At 32.2% G+C, this 18,201-nt stretch overlaps 2 long non-coding RNA genes across 2 annotated transcripts; one reads left to right on the top strand and one right to left on the bottom strand.

Annotated features, from left to right (window-relative positions):
* Positions 1 to 1,966: 1,966 nt before the first annotated feature.
* On the bottom strand, positions 1,967 to 6,025 carry LOC140433531 (uncharacterized). Its single transcript, XR_011950003.1, has 2 exons — positions 5,920 to 6,025; positions 1,967 to 2,148 (listed from the first exon to the last, which is right to left on the bottom strand). It is a non-coding gene; the product is annotated as an uncharacterized lncRNA (long non-coding RNA).
* Positions 6,026 to 14,178: 8,153 nt separating this feature from the next.
* LOC140433532 (uncharacterized) lies at positions 14,179 to 16,799 on the top strand. Its single transcript, XR_011950004.1, has 2 exons — positions 14,179 to 14,307; positions 16,623 to 16,799. It is a non-coding gene; the product is annotated as an uncharacterized lncRNA (long non-coding RNA).
* Positions 16,800 to 18,201: the final 1,402 nt, after the last annotated feature.

Here is an 18,201-nt window from a genome sequence, read left to right on the forward strand (position 1 = left end):
TGGCTACAGACGATTGGTTCAGCAGATTTATGAAGCGACAACCCCAACTCTCGTTAAGGTGCGCACAACCAACAAGTTTAGCTCGTGCCACTAGTTTTAACGAGAATAATGTTTCCTGTTTTTTTGATAATTTTCAGAAAGTTATGGACAAATATAAATTCAAACCTAAAGACATATACAATATCGATGAGACTTGCATGCAGGGACGTACATGAAGTTGGCAATTTTGTTCCTCCGATGTTTATATTTCCGAGGCGCGGGAAACGCAAGCGGTTGGATGCAAGAAAGTGAATTTATTAAATTCTTACAACACTTTCGAAAATATACGCCACCAACTACCGATCACAAAATCCTGCTACTACTAGATAATCACGCATCTCATATTTCTATTCAGGCACTGGACTATTGCTCTGAGAACGGCATTGTTATGTTATCCTTCCCGCCTCACTGCTCTCATAAGTTACAACCGTTGGATCGCTCTGTATATGGGCCATTAAAAAAAAGCAATTAGTTTGGGCTGCGATTCATGGATGCGAAGCAATCCAGGGAAAACTATGACCATTTATAATATTCCATCCACAGCATTTCCGATGGCACTGACATCCAGCAACATCCAAGCAGGCTTTAGATGCACGGGAATATTTCCTTTTAATAGGAATATATTTACACATTTAGATTATGCACCGTCTTATGTCACAGATCGGCCTCCACCAGCAAATAAAGTGACCAACGATGTTGAAATTAACACGACAGAATCAGGAAAAAGAGACGACCAACCTACACCAGATAACCAGAGAAATCAACAAAATAAAGAACCCGCACCAGCGACATCTTTTTCTGTCACAGATGAAACCAACAATGAACTAAATAATATTCATACAGCGTCAACTTCACGTGTTTCTTCAGCTGAGGAGTTTACACCGGAAGCAGCCAGACCTTTCCCCAAAGCCCTGCCTAGAAAAGAAGGAAATAAAGGAAAAAAGAAAAGAAAATCGGCCATATACACAAATATCCCTGAAAAGGAAGAAATTAGGGAAGAATATGAAGAGAAGAAGAAAAAAAGCGTTAAGAAAAATTTTTCTGAGCCTAAACTAAAACCAAAAAATCTTAAAAAAAAGAAATAATTTAAAAAAACAACAACAAGAGAGTGATGAAGAAGATGAAGAGTGTTTTCGCCTTGTATGCTGTGAACCATAAGGTTCAAGTAAGCCAGGGGAAGGTTAGGTTCAATGCATTGAACGTAAACGTTGGTCACATGAAGAATGCACATATCAAGAAGGATTATACGTTTGCCATAATTGCGAATCAGATTGATCCATAATTTGTTAGGTTAAGTTCACTGTTCCTCTACGTATAGCATAAAATTCTTTAGGTTAAGTTCACTGTTCCTCCTGGTTTAGCATAAGTTTTTGTTTTTATTTTACGTAAGAATATAACTTCTTTTGTACTTTTGCATAACTTTGGTACTTACATTCAATAAACATCATTTGTTTAAGCTTTTGATCACTGTTACTATCGACCCCACGTGATTTTACAACCGCCCCGAGTTTGGGGGCAGTTGTAACATTTGCCGCTACGACAATTTTTCACAAATAATTAAAAACTATAATAATTTAAAAACCTTAATAACCTATTTTAATACTGTTTAAACATGCAATTAAGGCTTGAACGAGAAAATTTGTTTATATCTGTTATAGTTTTCAAGAAATTAGTGTTTGAATTAAAAAATTTAACTTTCGACCCCGGTCTACCCTACTGTACTTTTGACACTGTCGTATGCGACTTTGAAGTCGACGATGGGTTTCAATGTTAAATTCCAATGTTTTCTCAAGGATAGAATTATTCCCTTATTGCATCATAGAGGTGAAGAATTCTTAATAAAAATTTTACCATGTATAACTATTTACCATTTTTAACATTAATCAACATAATTTGTATATAAATAAAAAAAAATAAAATAAGTTGATATATTTAACAAAAATATTTATTATCTAAAAAACTAGTCCCATACACACCAACAAACATTTTCGATACAAATTCCGCCTATAATGGATGGATTTTTAGGAATACATGTTTTTCCACATTCATCGCAGTCACAGTCTGCTCCAAGACTTTCTCCAAGTGGAAACTTTTTGAAATGAGCTGGTGCTACAATATATTATTTCATTATTTAATATTTATTTAATTAATAATAAAAACAAAAATAATTACAAGAATATAATTTAAACATTTTACAACACATGGCAGCATTAATAAGAGAATATAACAACAATTTTATAAAAGTGAAAAAGCTTTTTTGTAGCAGAAATTTGACACTACTACCAAAAATACTGTTGACTAAATGTCAGGACATATTTAGCACTATGGACTAAAAAATAGGACAAAATTCCTTTTAGAAGTTGACACATACAAGGAATCTACATATTATGAATGAATTACGTTACGAACGTTAAAGTATTAAAAATAATGAAAAATAAATTGATGACATTAAACTAAGGAAAGCTAGTATCTTTTACATATAAAGCTTGGAGAAATTTATGATACCCTGAAGCTTAGAATTTAAGACAAAACGAGAGTATTGACAAAGAAAAACTACGAAAAAAAAACGGGTGTGTGCCGGTGGAAGTTACACTTCTATACACGCATTCGCCGTTACAAATTTATTTGGGAGTCAATCTGCACAATCATTACATATGTAATTCTATAGGTAAGACATAGCAGAAAGAGAAACAGAATTAATAACAACTTACTAACAATGAAGGATTGAATCAATATTTTGATGAAAATGAAAGGAGTTGAATGCAAAATTTTTTTTACACATACTCTGCAGTAAAATTCGTTGTTTATTTTGTTATTAATTTAATAATCCAATACAAATTAAACTGCAATATTCATAAGTATTTAAAAATGACAATAATATACATAAAAAAATACACTACAATACAGTGCAACATAATTCCATATAATAATACAATATAAATTAAAATGCAATATCCATACGTATTTAAAAATGACAACAATGTAATAGTATTAATAAAAAAAGTCCTCTCCGACTGGGAATCGAACCCTGGTTTCCCGCGTGACAGGCGGGGATACTGACTACTATACTACCGAAGACATGACACAAAGATATTTCAAAATTGACAGTTCTGGATCATACAGTGATTTATTGAGATTATTATTTTGAAATACAAAAGTCTAATATAATTATGAACATTTAATAAATAATACAAAACATATCACATAAATAATAATATTAATAAATATTTTATTATATGTATATTATTATATGTATATATATATCTTTATATAATATATATAATATTAAATTATATATACAAAAGGAACATTTTTATATTCGAGAGAGGAAGAGAGAGAAAATATATCTGCTGTTTCTCTCTTACTCATTATCTTACATATGTAATGATTTCACAGATTCACTCCCATACAAATTTTCAACGTGGAGCGCACGTATAGAAGTATAACTTCAATAAATAACAAAGTATCAAAAGCTTATAAGGAAAGATTTAAGAAAATTTAATAATGAAAAGATCCACCAAACTATAGAAGAGAATAAAAGTCTGAAAGTCCTGAGAAGACGGCTAAACAATGTAAAATGTGAAATACATAAACTAAAGAACAAACAAGGAGTACCCATATCAAATAGATAAGAACTATTATACATAGTTGAAGACTTCTATGAAGAACTATACACCAGTCAAAGAGAAGACCAAACGAATTTGGAAGCTACCGCTTTACGCAAAATCGTCAACCAGGACTCAAAGCGCATACCAGAGATCACACTTAGCTAAATTCAAGACGCAATGAAAAAAATGAAAAACAACAGAGCATCAGGAAAAGATGGAGTCTTAATAGAAGCTATAAAGATGGGCGGACGAGCCCTACTCAACCAAATAAAAATTTTGTTTAACCTTTTTTTAACAGATAGTTGCGTACCGGAAACATGGAACAATGCAGTAACAATTTTACTACACAAGAAAGGAGACAGGGCGCACCTAGAAAACTATAGACCAATCAGCTTGTTGAACCACATCTATAAAATGTTTACTCGAATAATTACGACAAGACTAGAAAAAAAGTTGGATTTCTACCAACCCCGAGAACAAGCTGGACTAACCAAACAGTAAAAACCTTAATAGAAAAATCGATAGAATATAACAGACCACTGGTACTTATCTTCGTAGACTTTCACAAAGCCTTCGATACCGTAGAATTAGACAGCATTATAACTGCTCTGAACAATAGTAGAATAGACTGGTTTACAAAGTTATTACAAACATTGTACCAAAACGCCACAATGCATGTAAAACTACATGATACCACCAGAGAAATTCATATAAAGCGAGGTGTGAGACAAAGCGACACTCTCTCACCTAAATTATTTATAACGGTCCTCGAATACAGCTTTAAAATGCTAAAGGGGGAAAATAGAGGATTAAAAATAGACGGGGAAATGCTCAATCATCTGCGTTTTGCCGACGATATAGTACTTATTACAGAAGACCTGCGTGAAGTACAACAAATACTACAAGAATTAGAAAACGTATCTTCAACAATAGGTCTAAAAATGAACATCAGTAAGACCAAATCTATGACAAATTTGGTTCCCAGCGAATACCTAACCATCCAAAATCAAGTGGCATCTCTGTCATGAAATCAGAATAAGCAAAGATAATCAGATCTGTGAATTTCAACACTTGCTTGGGCGGTGTATGGTTCACTAAGAGACATCTTTAAGAACAACATCCCGATAGCTATTAAACGGAAGACATTTGACCAATGCGTTCTTCCTATTATGACATACGGAGCAGAAACTCTTACTCTCACAAAAACAACAGCACTAAAAATGCGAGTAGCACAAAAAGATCATGGAAAGATCAATTCTCGGCGTGACAAAAAAAAGACAAAATAAGGATCTAAAATCTAAGGAAAATAACAGGTATCACTGATGTCATCAAACGTATAGTCAAGATGAAATAGAATTGGGCAGGTAACATAGCAAGACTAAAAGACTCAAGATGGACTAGAAAACTAATTGACTGGCGTCCAAGAGAAGACAAACGCAGCAGAGGACGACCACCAATACGCTGGATGGACAACATTCAACGAATATCCAAGAAATGGCAACAAGACGCACAGGAACCACGAAGAGTAGCGAAAAATGGGAGAGACCTATGTCCAGCAGTGGACAGAAGAGGTTGCATATTGATGATGATGAAACTATTTAAAAAATATGAAAAGGAAATGCAATCTTATCCAAATTCTTTATTTCGATGCACAGATCAAGTTACCTCCTCTAAAAAACGAAATAGAAGAATTGGTTGGAGCAGTTAAAAATTTTCTTATAAGAGTTAAAACCAACGACTCCTATGAAATTAAGAATGAGAGTATTTATATATTCCATTGGATCTAACTTAAGAAGTATGTACATAAAGATGTACCAGAAACATCTTGATTTAATAAAGATAATTAACTAATGTTAAACAAAAGGAGATCAACAACTATATTGAAATAATTTTCGGATATAAAAGTATAAACCATGTGTAGGTATTTAAAAAAAATAAAAACGGAAACAGCTAAAAAAAACTTCTTTTTAATGTGTCATACCCAATAGTAATCAAAAGCGTCTAGCTTCTAGTATATAATAATATGGTACCATAAGAATCTAGAAGAGATAAATCAATAATAAACAAATGTTATTAATGAATTTAAAAAAAGATTGTGCAACAATAAAAATAAACAAAAATCTAATTGCGCCAAGGGTTTTTTGCGTGTTTATTAGTAAAGTTTAATTAACTTCATAATCACCAATATAGAAAGCCAACAAAGAATTAAAGAAATATGTTAAAAAAAATATATATTAGTAATTATGTAGGATATATTTACTCAATTTATTACCTTCTACTACCTCGGCGCTGACATCAGTTGTTGATAAGAATACAGCTGCTACTACAGCCAAAAAAAATAAAGTCAGTTTTGTCATTTTGTTGTCCAATTTTGATATAAAAAATATGGGAAAAAATTTTATATATACTTTTTTAGAAGCACTTGACATTTATCTAATATCACGTAAAATATAAATAATGTACTTGAATATTTTTGCTATGATATCTTATTTTTGTTGAATCATTGAATATTTAAAATTATTTTTTAGAAGTTTATGTAAAATTATTTATTTTTCATTTACGAAATTTATCGATATTTTATTGTAAACTAAATGTTTTGGTCATTCGATATTGGCTGCATGAAAAATATCATACGTTAGCTTTTTCTCTTATGTAATACCAATGTTATTCTGGTCTCTCCTATTCCAATTTTTTTTCTTATCTTCTTTTCAGTATTATTGTCGGTTTATCAGCATTTATTACGCAACATGGAATGTATCTTTGCCCTCGTCAATAACATTGGCCCAACATCCATGGCTAGGAGATTTTAGAGAGATTCTACCAGACAAATGAGTTAAACGAGAACTAAAAGCTTTAAATTTAATATCAGATTTTGTACTTGAATAATCAGATATAAGACCAAACAGATCAGAATAGGAAGCTAAAGCTTGCTGGTAATCAACATCAAAAGATAAATTGACCAAAATATCTGAAAAACTACGGTTACTGGCTTCCCAAGAAAGAAATCGATTAAGAATCTTTCGTTTTTCCTCTACTGTACTTGGGACAGAGACATCTTTAATAAAAATTTCGTATGATAATTCATCCGTATTCAGATGTTTAAATGTTAAAAAAACGGACCATTTAAATCAATATAAAAGTACCATCATAAAAAAAATATGTAAAAATATCTGAGTATTAAATATAAATAAAATATGCTTAAATATATGAAAATGGTAATACTTTTTAACCTAACATGTGAAAATTAATATTTGTATATAAAAAGTAGTAAAAAATACAAAGATTTACACTACAAAAACTGAATATATTGAAACATATGAAAATAGTATTTATTAATGCTTGTTAATTTGCTACCAAACTAAAAATTCAGAGCACAAATCTTCGAATAAGACAAGTAACGTTGGGCGCCAATGTGTAACGATAAGACTATCAAAGAGAATTGTAATACTATTATAAAATAATACCTTAATCAACTATGGGAGCTTATCGTCTATGCTTCGCCTAGCTTAGTCTCTCAAGTGTGAATTCGTCTTGTCTGAAACTATGAATTAAACAATGAAAATTCAATTGGTAACAAATAGAACAATGAATTAACTAATCATATTTATTCAGTATAAAACAAAATAATATTTAGTTTGCACAAACAAACCCTGCCTAAAGCTTTACAACAAACAAAATTAAACCTGATACTTATGGCTTCATGTGATTGACAAGTTAAGTTGTTGATGGCTCCTGATGGTGGTTAAATGATCTTAAAGACAGCTGCAGCCTTAGTTGGTTGGATATGTGGTTAATCCATCATTTAATTTAATAAATTATCCCATAAAATATTCCATAAAATATCCCAGAAAATATTCCAGAAACTAGAATATAACACGGCCTGTATTAGAAAGACGTCGCAGGGGGTTAACCTCCTTGCCAATTATTTTACAAAATCACAATCAAACAAATAGCAGACGGCAAGGATAAAGTTAAATAGAATTATTATTAAAATTAGTTGTTTTGTAAGATTTCTACATGCATAAAATTGAAAACGTGGTTTGCAAGAGGTTATGAATATTGAAAATACTGTCAGAATTATAAAATATAGGTTACAATGAAAGTACTCACCCCAAGAGATTTCTGCAGACCATAAAATGAACCTTATTCCATATTTCTTTCATTTATAAATTTCAACTACAGACAAAAAAATATATCCCACTACGTTTGAAAGCTGATTGACTGAAATTAGTGGGGCGTGACTACAATGAAGTATAGCACAAAAGGCATCGAACGTCTGCCTATGATGGAATTAACTCTTCTGTCAACATAGAACAGAATACTTAGTCTATCGGACAGAAAGAGAGAAGGCGAATATTTATTCTACCGGACAGAAAGAAAGAGGGCGCCAACTATTTTTTGAAGAAAACATAGTAAAAAAGAAACTGAAGGTTAAGGAATTAATAAAGAAATTAAAATAAAATATTTATTTAAACATAAATTAATAAAGATGTGACGTTTACAGCGTTACACTTTATTTGTTTAAATAAACAAATACTTTATTTCCTTTTAGAAAAACATAGTTTGTGTAGAATTGGTCAGTTAATTAAATCAAACAAACACACTAAACAAACTAATAACAAAATGAGTAACATTTAAAATTGAAGAAATTCTTCAATTTAATAGAAAATGTCTGCAGTCAAAAATTTCTTTAAACTCAGTTTAAAGCTTGTCATGCTCTTACAGAATTTTATATGCATTGGTTGTTGATTAAAAAGTCTTTGTCCCATTATGCTAGGAGACCTGAAAGATATTGGGATACGTAAGGTATCTTTATATCTATATATTGTCACAAAGTGACTAGTCTGTGCAGGGTTCTGACTTTCTGCTGTGATAGGAGGCATTGTTTATTACCACAATAGTCTTTTCTGGCAAATTAAGCATTAAGTTATTTTCGTACCAATCTTCGAAGGTCGGTCCATCCATTTCGTGGTAGTAGTCATGAGTATTTTTCTTTGCCAAAAACGTGAGTTCTGCTCCATCAACAAATTCACTGGTAGATCCTGCGTGCAATAAGACGAACCGTGCACCACGAGCTATTGGAGCTTTTAATCCTGTTGTCAGACTACGAACAAAGGCATCGCGATGAGATGTAATTGTTTTATCAACCCATTCTTTTTTCACACTGTGCCCGATATTTACCCATGATTCATCCAAATACACTATGTTGTATCCTTCTGCACGGTATTTACGAATTGCGCGTAAATGACGATGACGCCACGAGATGATTTCTGGTTTTTCAATCAAAATTGAATTTCTGCCACGTTTTATAAATACAAAATCCATATCACTCAGCAAGCGATGTAGCGTGGCCCGTGAAAAGTTGAGCAAAGTTTCTTCGACATTTACAACAGCTAATATAGTGTTTATTGTTGGTGGTATGTTGTCACGAAAAAATTGATGAACTATTCTATGAATTTGGCCCCTGACACCTTCATCGTACTTGTTGTCACGGGAATTACCAACCTTTCGCTTCTTGGGCCTGCTCTTTGGAGATTGTAATCCAGCAGATGATAAATATTCCTGTCGTATGCGAAACAGAGTCTTTTCGCAAACACCACTCATTTCTGACACTTTCCTAATTTCACTTGATACAGAATCGTTATCCTGATTAAGATGATAATTAATAATATTCATTAGTATCTGCTTCTCTAAAAGTGTATAACAATAGCCAACAGCAGTAAATACTGCTGGTAAATACATGGTACAAATAACTCGAATATGTTTATGCGCTCCGAAGAACAAATAAAGTAATTAAGGCCCTGGATGTATCAAGCTTTTAAACATATTATGTACAAGAATTACTCTAATTGCTTCTTAATTACTGAATAACTTAGAAGAAAGTATTTGCAGTTGATATCAACCAAAATTACAAATTCCTTACACATTAAGGCAGTAATTAGCACCGCAGGGACATAAATAACATTTTAAATTTGGCAGTTAGTAGAAATTACCGGAATTATTTTAAACTTTGAAACAAATGTTTATTTAATGCACATTTTATTATACTACTGCTACTAATAAAAGATAAAAGTTGATAAATTACTATTAGAAACAAATGTATAGTATTATGTAAAATTATTAGCAAACGATATTTGTAAATTACATAAAATTGTACGTGAGGACTTGTTGAGAACTCCTGGAACACCTCTGCATAAAAGTGGCAACTAGGAACTATACTGATGAAATGTTTTCTATGTCATTACTATTTATATTCAAATTAGTTGAGTTAACACATCGTTGCGTATTATAAATCTGCATAAGAGTTTTTGGCTATTCAATAATAGGTTTATTACAGAACCAGGTATAAAGGTCCAACAGTAAACGATTACATTTGGACTCCAAAGAGGTATCAGATCCGTTAATTATGGCATTTATGTCATTTGCAAATATTGTAAAATATTCATCTGAGTTAACCGAGACAACATCGTTGACGTAAATAAGAAATAAAATGGGTCCTAAAAATTAAGACTTGTGGTATACCTATATTAATATCGAGACAGTTACATTTACGACTCGCATTTAATTTTTTGCGTTTCTCGGTAAAACTGACATATTGTCGACGTGCTGTTAAATAAGATTTTAACCAGCTTTATGCACGTCCTTAAATATCCATATTTTTTAATTTATAAATTAAAATTTCGTGATTAACACAGTCGAAGGCCTTGCTGGGATCACAAAATATCCCAACAGGACTCTCTTCTGCATCTATTAAACTTGTGAAAGTATCATAAAAGGAATGAATCGCTGTATGGGTAGATTTTTTAGACTGGAAACCATGTTGGTTACCAACAATCACATTATTTATCTGTAAAAATGGATTAAGTCTTTGTAAATAGCTGTATTCAAAGATTTTTGAAAATACCAAAGAAATTATTATTCGACTGTAATTATTCACTTCTTTAGGGACACCTTTTTTATGAATTAGTAGCACCTTTCCAGTTTTTATATAATCTGGAAAGTTTCTATTTGAGAATGATAAATTAACTAAATATGTTAATGGCGATATTATAAACGAAATATCCTTTTTTAGTAAAAACTCATTTTATCAAAGCCTTGAGATTTTTCGTTTTTTAGGTTTTGATATCATAATTCGTTTAATTCTAATGTAGTGTACGGATAAAGAAGTTGGTCCTACAAAACAGTGTTGTTACAAATATAATGTACTATCAGCTTTTTTTGGGATGGTCACAATTTCTTCTAACGGGGCATTTTTTTAAAATCTAGTGAAAATATTGGCTATTTGTACTGAATCTGTAATTATGTTACCCCCTTTTGATAGCGTTATGTTACTGTAGTATTTTTATTAACCCTTCGGTACACGGGTGATACTTTGATACACGTAAGAACGGGTTGGGTCTGAGAAGCCCAAAAATTAAACCAAGAATTTTTTATGTTTAATTTTGTAACAACAGGTTTGCGTTGCATATATTAGAACTACTACTAAAGACAACTTACATACATTAAAAGAAAATGAACTTCTATTATAATACTAAAACTAAAAATATAAAAGAAATTACGTACTACAATATGGCTGATGTTTAAAAAACACCTTGTATATAACTTATTTAGTCATTTTATCAAAGCATATGCGACAAACAGGTACGGTATGTTCCAAGCAAATAAATTTTTTACAATAGTGACCCATGTATCGAGTTTTACGATCTCTGCAAAAAGCACAACGCCCCCTTTTATTTTACAATTCCGCAGGTGCTTGTACTGGTACAACACCACTGAGTTTAGCAGTAAACTCTCTTATATCTCGTGCCAAATGAGGAGATTGAGCTCTTTCTTTTATATTGTCCATTACTAACTAAAGAGCTAGTTCTTTTAAACGAAATTTTCTTCTTTTGCTTGTTTTTAGATCCAGTTTGTTAGTTCTCTATATCACAAATGCATTTATTGCAGCAACATCAAGCAATCCATAAAAGATGACCATGGGCCAACGTTTTGTATTTCTTGCGACAGTATAGGAACCTCGAAGTTGATCAACCGTGTCCACACCACCTTTCGTAGAGTTATAGAATGTTAATACTTCAGGTTTACTTTCATCACCCGTTGTTGGATCGATTTGGTCATCATGGTATAGGGTTGACAAAAGAACAACATGTTTTTTTTGGTTTTGGTATATAGGACAATATCGTCATATCTTTGGTAAATCCAAACATACTTGATTTTAGCGGTCTATTGTTCAATACAAATTCGGTTGGGATATGCCTTTTGTTTTTCCGTAGGGTGTCTACAATTGATAGACTATGATTTGTCAGTAAGTTTTGTGCGACTTCAATTAATGTAAACCAATTGTCCATTGTGACATTCCCGTTGGAATTGGAGATTGGTTTGCAAAGCCACATCGTAGGCTGCAGAACTGATAGAATATGGACCTGGTGGTTGTGTACCGGCATAGATTTCTAATTGATTAGTATAGAAAGTGCTAGAATCCACCAAAAAATATACCTTTAGACCGTATCGGTCCGGTTTGCTTGAAAGGTATATTCTAAAACTACAGCGACCTCTAAAGCCTAAAAGCATCTCATCGATAGTGACATATTGACCAATGGTATAATATTTTTGAAAATTTTCAACTACATCCTCGAATACAACTCTAACTGCTGCAAGTTGGTCTACTTGTTTCCGTTCGTCCCTTGTACGAATATCATCTAGACGTAAGCACTTCATAAGAAATCTAAATCTGCGGAGAGCCATCGTTGCCAGAAATATGTCAATGCCCGTACCATTTTTTTTTCCCAAAATTCAAAAATCGAAGTTCTACCTCCACGGTAAACTCCAGCTAAGTAAAGCAGACCAATCAGAGCTTTTAGTTCACATATATTTGTTAGCCTCGCATCGGAACTGTCTTTATATCTCACGGACACACGCTTGATATATACATTAGTACATTCAACAATATGTTTTAAAGTTTGGTCATTAAAAAAGAGTTTCCAGCATTCCTTTTCAGTTGTACAACTTTTCGCTTCACGAATAACTCCAGGAAATTTTGTGATGATATTTTCTCGTCTAGTTCTAACATTTCGTGAAACGCTTGTCTTATTCCATTTCATTCCATCTTTGGTATTGTAATAAATGTGTTGGTTTGACCCACCTTGTGGAATAAATTCTTGTACGTTTAGTTCGGTGTCTGATAAATCGAATTCAGACTCTGAGTTATGATTACCATCTTCATTTTCTAATTTTCCAACAATAGACTCATGGGAATCTGAATCTTCATAATTTTTTTTTACACGTCGGTTGCAACTTCCTCGTAGAGACATTGCAAACGTTTTACCTCTCCCTCGTAAGAAAACATTGTTTTGCTAAGCTCTAAAAACAATGCAGTCCAAATTTTGTTTTGTACTTTCATAAAAAAATACTTACATTAAGGAACGGGTTGGGTCTGAGGGAACGAAAACAGATATAACATCGACAATATCGCTTCAATACGCATTGGTAACTGAAACTGAGGGACTATAGCTGGCTATGCTGTCGAAAGGTACCTAGACCGCCAGGACCGTACTTAGACTCGCTGACCGAATAGAGATATTAAAAAAACTGAATGGCCCCTACAGACCCAACCCGTGCACCGCAGGGTTAATCTAATTTATTGTTTTTATTTATTATTAAAGGTTCTACACATAACACTTATAAATTTATTTAAAGTCTTTATTTGTACAATATAACTAATTCATTTTACACTAAGAATTATATAATTTATCTACGTGCGTTATATTTTAAAAACTTGACGCGATGTTCAAAAACCAACTAACTGTTTTAATAAAATGTCCCATATATATATAAAATACAGTTATTCTCGAAGCGGCATTGACCTCCCAGAACTTCTCCGATCGTCGTGGAGCCAAACAGGTCTTTTACCGTAGGGGACTAGAAATTTCTGCCGGCAGGTATATGATCTGGAAAATACTTGAATGAGAAAGGATATTAGTAATAAATATGTTTACAGTTCTGAGCCATACGATACGTCATCATCTATCGTAACATTACTTAAATTTTTTTTTAATTTAAAAAAATCAGATATAATTTTCCAATCACTTTTAGAAGGATGATCAGATGTGCTTATAATATTTTAGTAGTGGCCATTTTTGGTTGAATTTAGAAGCTTTTGATGATCTCTTTTTTTATGTTTATAAAAATCACGCAACTCAGGAAATGCGAATAGACAATGCATGCAAATTTTTCAGTTCATAACTTGTCAGTCTCACCTGTGTGTGTTATGTTACTTAATTTGTGTTGATTTAACTTCATTTACTTTTCGTCCAAGTTTCGCGTTTCGTTATCTCATACTTTTCATGTACCGCGATTACATTTATTTTGCTTAATAACATAACACGTTTTTTTTTGCGACATATGTTTTAAGATGACACAGTGAAACAAAAATGTACACGTGATCTTTATCCTAAGTTCATCATCATGTATAATAATTAGATACTTTAGATTAGGCTGAAGTGATTTGGAATGATATATATATATATATAAACGGTACGAATTTTTTAATGATATAATTGAAAAAAATTAATCAAAATGGCAAAAATTACTCTCATTCTTGTGGCAACTATTTTTGTAGCTATTTTAGCTACCACAGAAGTCAACTCAAGTGTTATTGAAGGTAATTATTTATGGCACACGATATATTTTAAATAAAATATTATTTTTGTTTAATTATATCTGATATTTTTTAACGACTGTTATTTTTTATGTCTACAATTTTTTGATATTTTTTTATGGTTATTAATAGAACGGTTTTATCTGTTCCTGTCGATTTAAAAACAATTTCTCTTTCTTGAGCTCTATTTACCAGTAAAGTCAATGTGTAGATTCAATTGTGGGTCTTAATTTTTCTAAGAAAATTTTTGTTCATGGAGCCAGAATTATTATTTTTACATGAAGATTGATGAATAAATTGAATGAAGTGGCTTTTGAACTATTCCACTGTGACCTTTACAGATCTATTATGGGCTTTTAACTTGACCCTTATTAAAAGATTTAACATCTTCGATATTGAACGTTTCATGTAGCTCTTTGCCTGCGGCTTTTCTTTGCCTAATGCAAAGAACCGCACATTTGCCAGTCTGTCACACTGACATACAATGTACTCTGATGTGCCTTTTTTAGGTGACACAATCTGCATAGGTCATCATCTGCCAATCCCATCAGCATTCAGCTCCAATGTTCTGTTATCAGACTTAATTTGGCTTTGACTGTTTTCCTGTCTTTGCTTATTAGGTCTAATATAAATTTGGGCGAATGTACTGCAACGAACTGTTTCGACTGTTTTTGTCCCGGTGAATCACAATTCCAGAGATTTGTGAGCTACCCAATTTCTTGTAGTCGTTTTTGTTACTGCCTTTGCAATGCCGCAGAAGGGTTCCGGTCCAACTAATGGAATTGATGAGCCTTCCTTCAATTCCTTTCTGACCGTCGTACTCTCGTATATAGGCTACCTTAAACCTGGTATTCTAGTTTAATTACTTTTTGCTTTTTCCTTCAGTTTTGCAGTCTTCATGTAGGTTGTACCGTCTTTGATATTCTTTGGATGTTCCCCATATATTTCATTTATTCGTGTATCTCTTCTTACAGTTCTCTTTATATCTTACCCAACTTTGTATTTGTCATTACAACTTACCCAACTTTGCGTCATTTATATAAACTCCTTCAACTCTTGCTTTTTCTTCTAATAATCTTTTTATTATAAACTTGAATTCACGTTTGCTCATAGATGATTCTACAAGAATTCATTACCCACTGATGTTTTCGTTATATAAGTATATATATGAACTAATTTCCGCTTTCTTATTACCTCTTTAAGAACAGTATTAAATCCATCACATCATCAACAGCCATCACAGTAGGCCTCCTTATGGAACTCGTTCATTTATTTTACACTTTTAAAATTCCATTTACAGCCACAAAATGTATTTTTTAATAAATGATCCACGCTTTGTCCCAAGTGAGGTGAAGTTTTCGTTTACATCACCCACAAATATTGTTCATCTAAAAATACGACGTTGATCCTGTGTTTTTCTACCTAATGATCATATTTTTGAATCTAAAATAAAAGAAACATCTAAAAGATGTTTCTCCTTCAAAAGACAATTTACAATTCAGCTCGCAGATTCATTAGTTTTTACTTCAATTTCTAAATATTCTTGAAGATCGTAGCTTGTCTTTCTGGGGTTGAGCTTGCTGTTTGTTTAAAGAAGCGATTCATATTGGGACGGTATCTTCATTCCTTTCTCATATTCAATATAAAAGACCAAAAAACATATGTAATAGCGACAATAACCGGCAAAACGGTTAACTTTATCGACATTATGATACAAGACCGACTGACCGTTGCAATACCAGCCCGTTCCCACAGTGTGACAGAGAAAACTGACCCAAAGCGGTCCCCAAATCTCTTTTTAATTTGCCAGGTTTATCGACCACTTGATCTAAATAACCAATGAGAAGGTCATGTGGTTGATAAACCTGACAAATTAGAAAGAGATGCAGGGACTGCTTTGCATGAGTTTTCTGGCATTGAGGGAACGCGACTGTATTGCAGCACCTAGTTTGTGTTAATATTGACAATATATGCCCAATGGGTTATAGTAGAAGTCAAGAAAAATCTGTCAGAATTGTAGCAGCAGTGTTGCTTAGTTGAAATTGTACAAAAATTGGCAATATTCACATTAATTTGCCAAAGCTATATGTACATTCTTCTGTTTTCACTCTGATATTTTCATATTATAAAACTATTGCAGCTGGACGAACAGAAAAAGGAAGATATCAATTTTTTCTTTTATTGGAATTTAAAAATATTTAGCAATTTTATTGTGTAACAGTGGTAAGAGTAACAGTAGTTAAATAAATAAAAAGTAGTAAAGTAGTACTGTTATATCCTGTTAAAATAGTAATAACTTTTTAATTTCGATTTTGTAGTTGCTAAGGATCAAGATATTTCCAACGACTTTGCAGCTGAATGTGACTGTCACACGTGTAGCACCGATTGCGTAGCCAAGAACCCAGACTACTACATTGCGGGAATTTGTTACAATAATCAATGTATGTGTATTTAAATTGTATTCTTTTAGTAATAAATATTTGTAAATAGAACTACATGTATTGTTTGATGTCTCCAAACTATCACCAGAGGAAAATATTGAGGAACTTTTGGAAAGAAGCTATTTGGTAAATTTTTATAGACTTTTTTTAGGAGAAAGTGTTTATCACTTTCATACTGTCATATTGACGGGGTTAAAAATACAATATGGTATTGTATTGAAATACTAAATAATAGAACTACACAAAAGGTTTTTTTTATAAAACTTAGAGTTCAAAATATCTATTTATTTATAGTTAGAAATGCCATAATTACAACTTAAAATAATTGTTACAATATTCTTTAAGGTTTCAATCCTATGGTTTTTATGTCCTCTTGTAAAAGTTTTTAAATGTACCTTCTTATTCTTTCAACAGTCTTTGATTGTTCAATCCTGGACTTAGACTTCACCTTGGCGTTTCCATTTTAATTTGTCGTTTGCTGCTTGGTGCCATTGTCTTTGCGCCTTCTCTTTCGCTTCGTTCGGCCATATTTTTAAAGGTCGATTCACACTTCACTTATGTACTCTAGCTATCTACTGTACGATGCTTTTAACTCACCTGGTATTATCTTATCTGAAAACATGCTGTATCTAAGACTATTTAAATGCAGCAGTGCATTGTATTACATCCTTTACTTTTGTTGTTTGATTTATTTCTTTATTTCAAACGCGATCTTATAAAGTTGGTCACAGTATGTCATTTCACAGCGCGCTGTCTTACTCTTATTTTGTTGGCGGCTTTTATAGTCAACGCAAGAGAAATCATGTAAATACAAAAAACCAGCATATCTATGTTTCGTGGACCTTCAGAAGTCATTATACGTATGAGAGGTACCTTTAGGAATAATCAAAACAATCAAAAATATATACCAAAACAACACACTAAAAGTAAAAGTAGAAGAACTGACCTTATTAAAGCTGGCAATTGGATAAGACATAAAGATTTCCTTAGTTCTCTATTGTTCAACCTGATTATGGATACAATAATAAAAAAGTAAGAACTAAAAAAGACAACTAAAATAATCTAATATGCAGACCATGCAATACTACTATCTAAAAGTAAAAATGATTTACAACGTATGCTGTACCAATTTAGTATAACCGCCAGAAAATTTAAGATGTTAATTTTCCCAAAAAAGATAAAATACATGGTTATAGCAGCAAATTTACTAAGATGTAAATTAGAGCTAGAAGATCAGATAATAGAACAACTGATTTTTAAATTCGACAAGGAATCTACGTTCCTGTATTTGGCTGTATACCATATATTAAAAAATTTATTAAAATCCTTTGTAAAAGGTATATATTTAAAAACCCAAACGGGCCGTGTTAGACAGAACGTTTTCGGAATACATCATTCCATCATCGGTGTCCTAGAAAATATGTAACCACTTAATTAAAAAGAACATGAAGTTAAA

This window comes from Diabrotica undecimpunctata, chromosome 2, assembly GCF_040954645.1.
Source record: "Diabrotica undecimpunctata isolate CICGRU chromosome 2, icDiaUnde3, whole genome shotgun sequence".
Taxonomy (NCBI): Eukaryota; Metazoa; Arthropoda; class Insecta; order Coleoptera; family Chrysomelidae; genus Diabrotica; species Diabrotica undecimpunctata.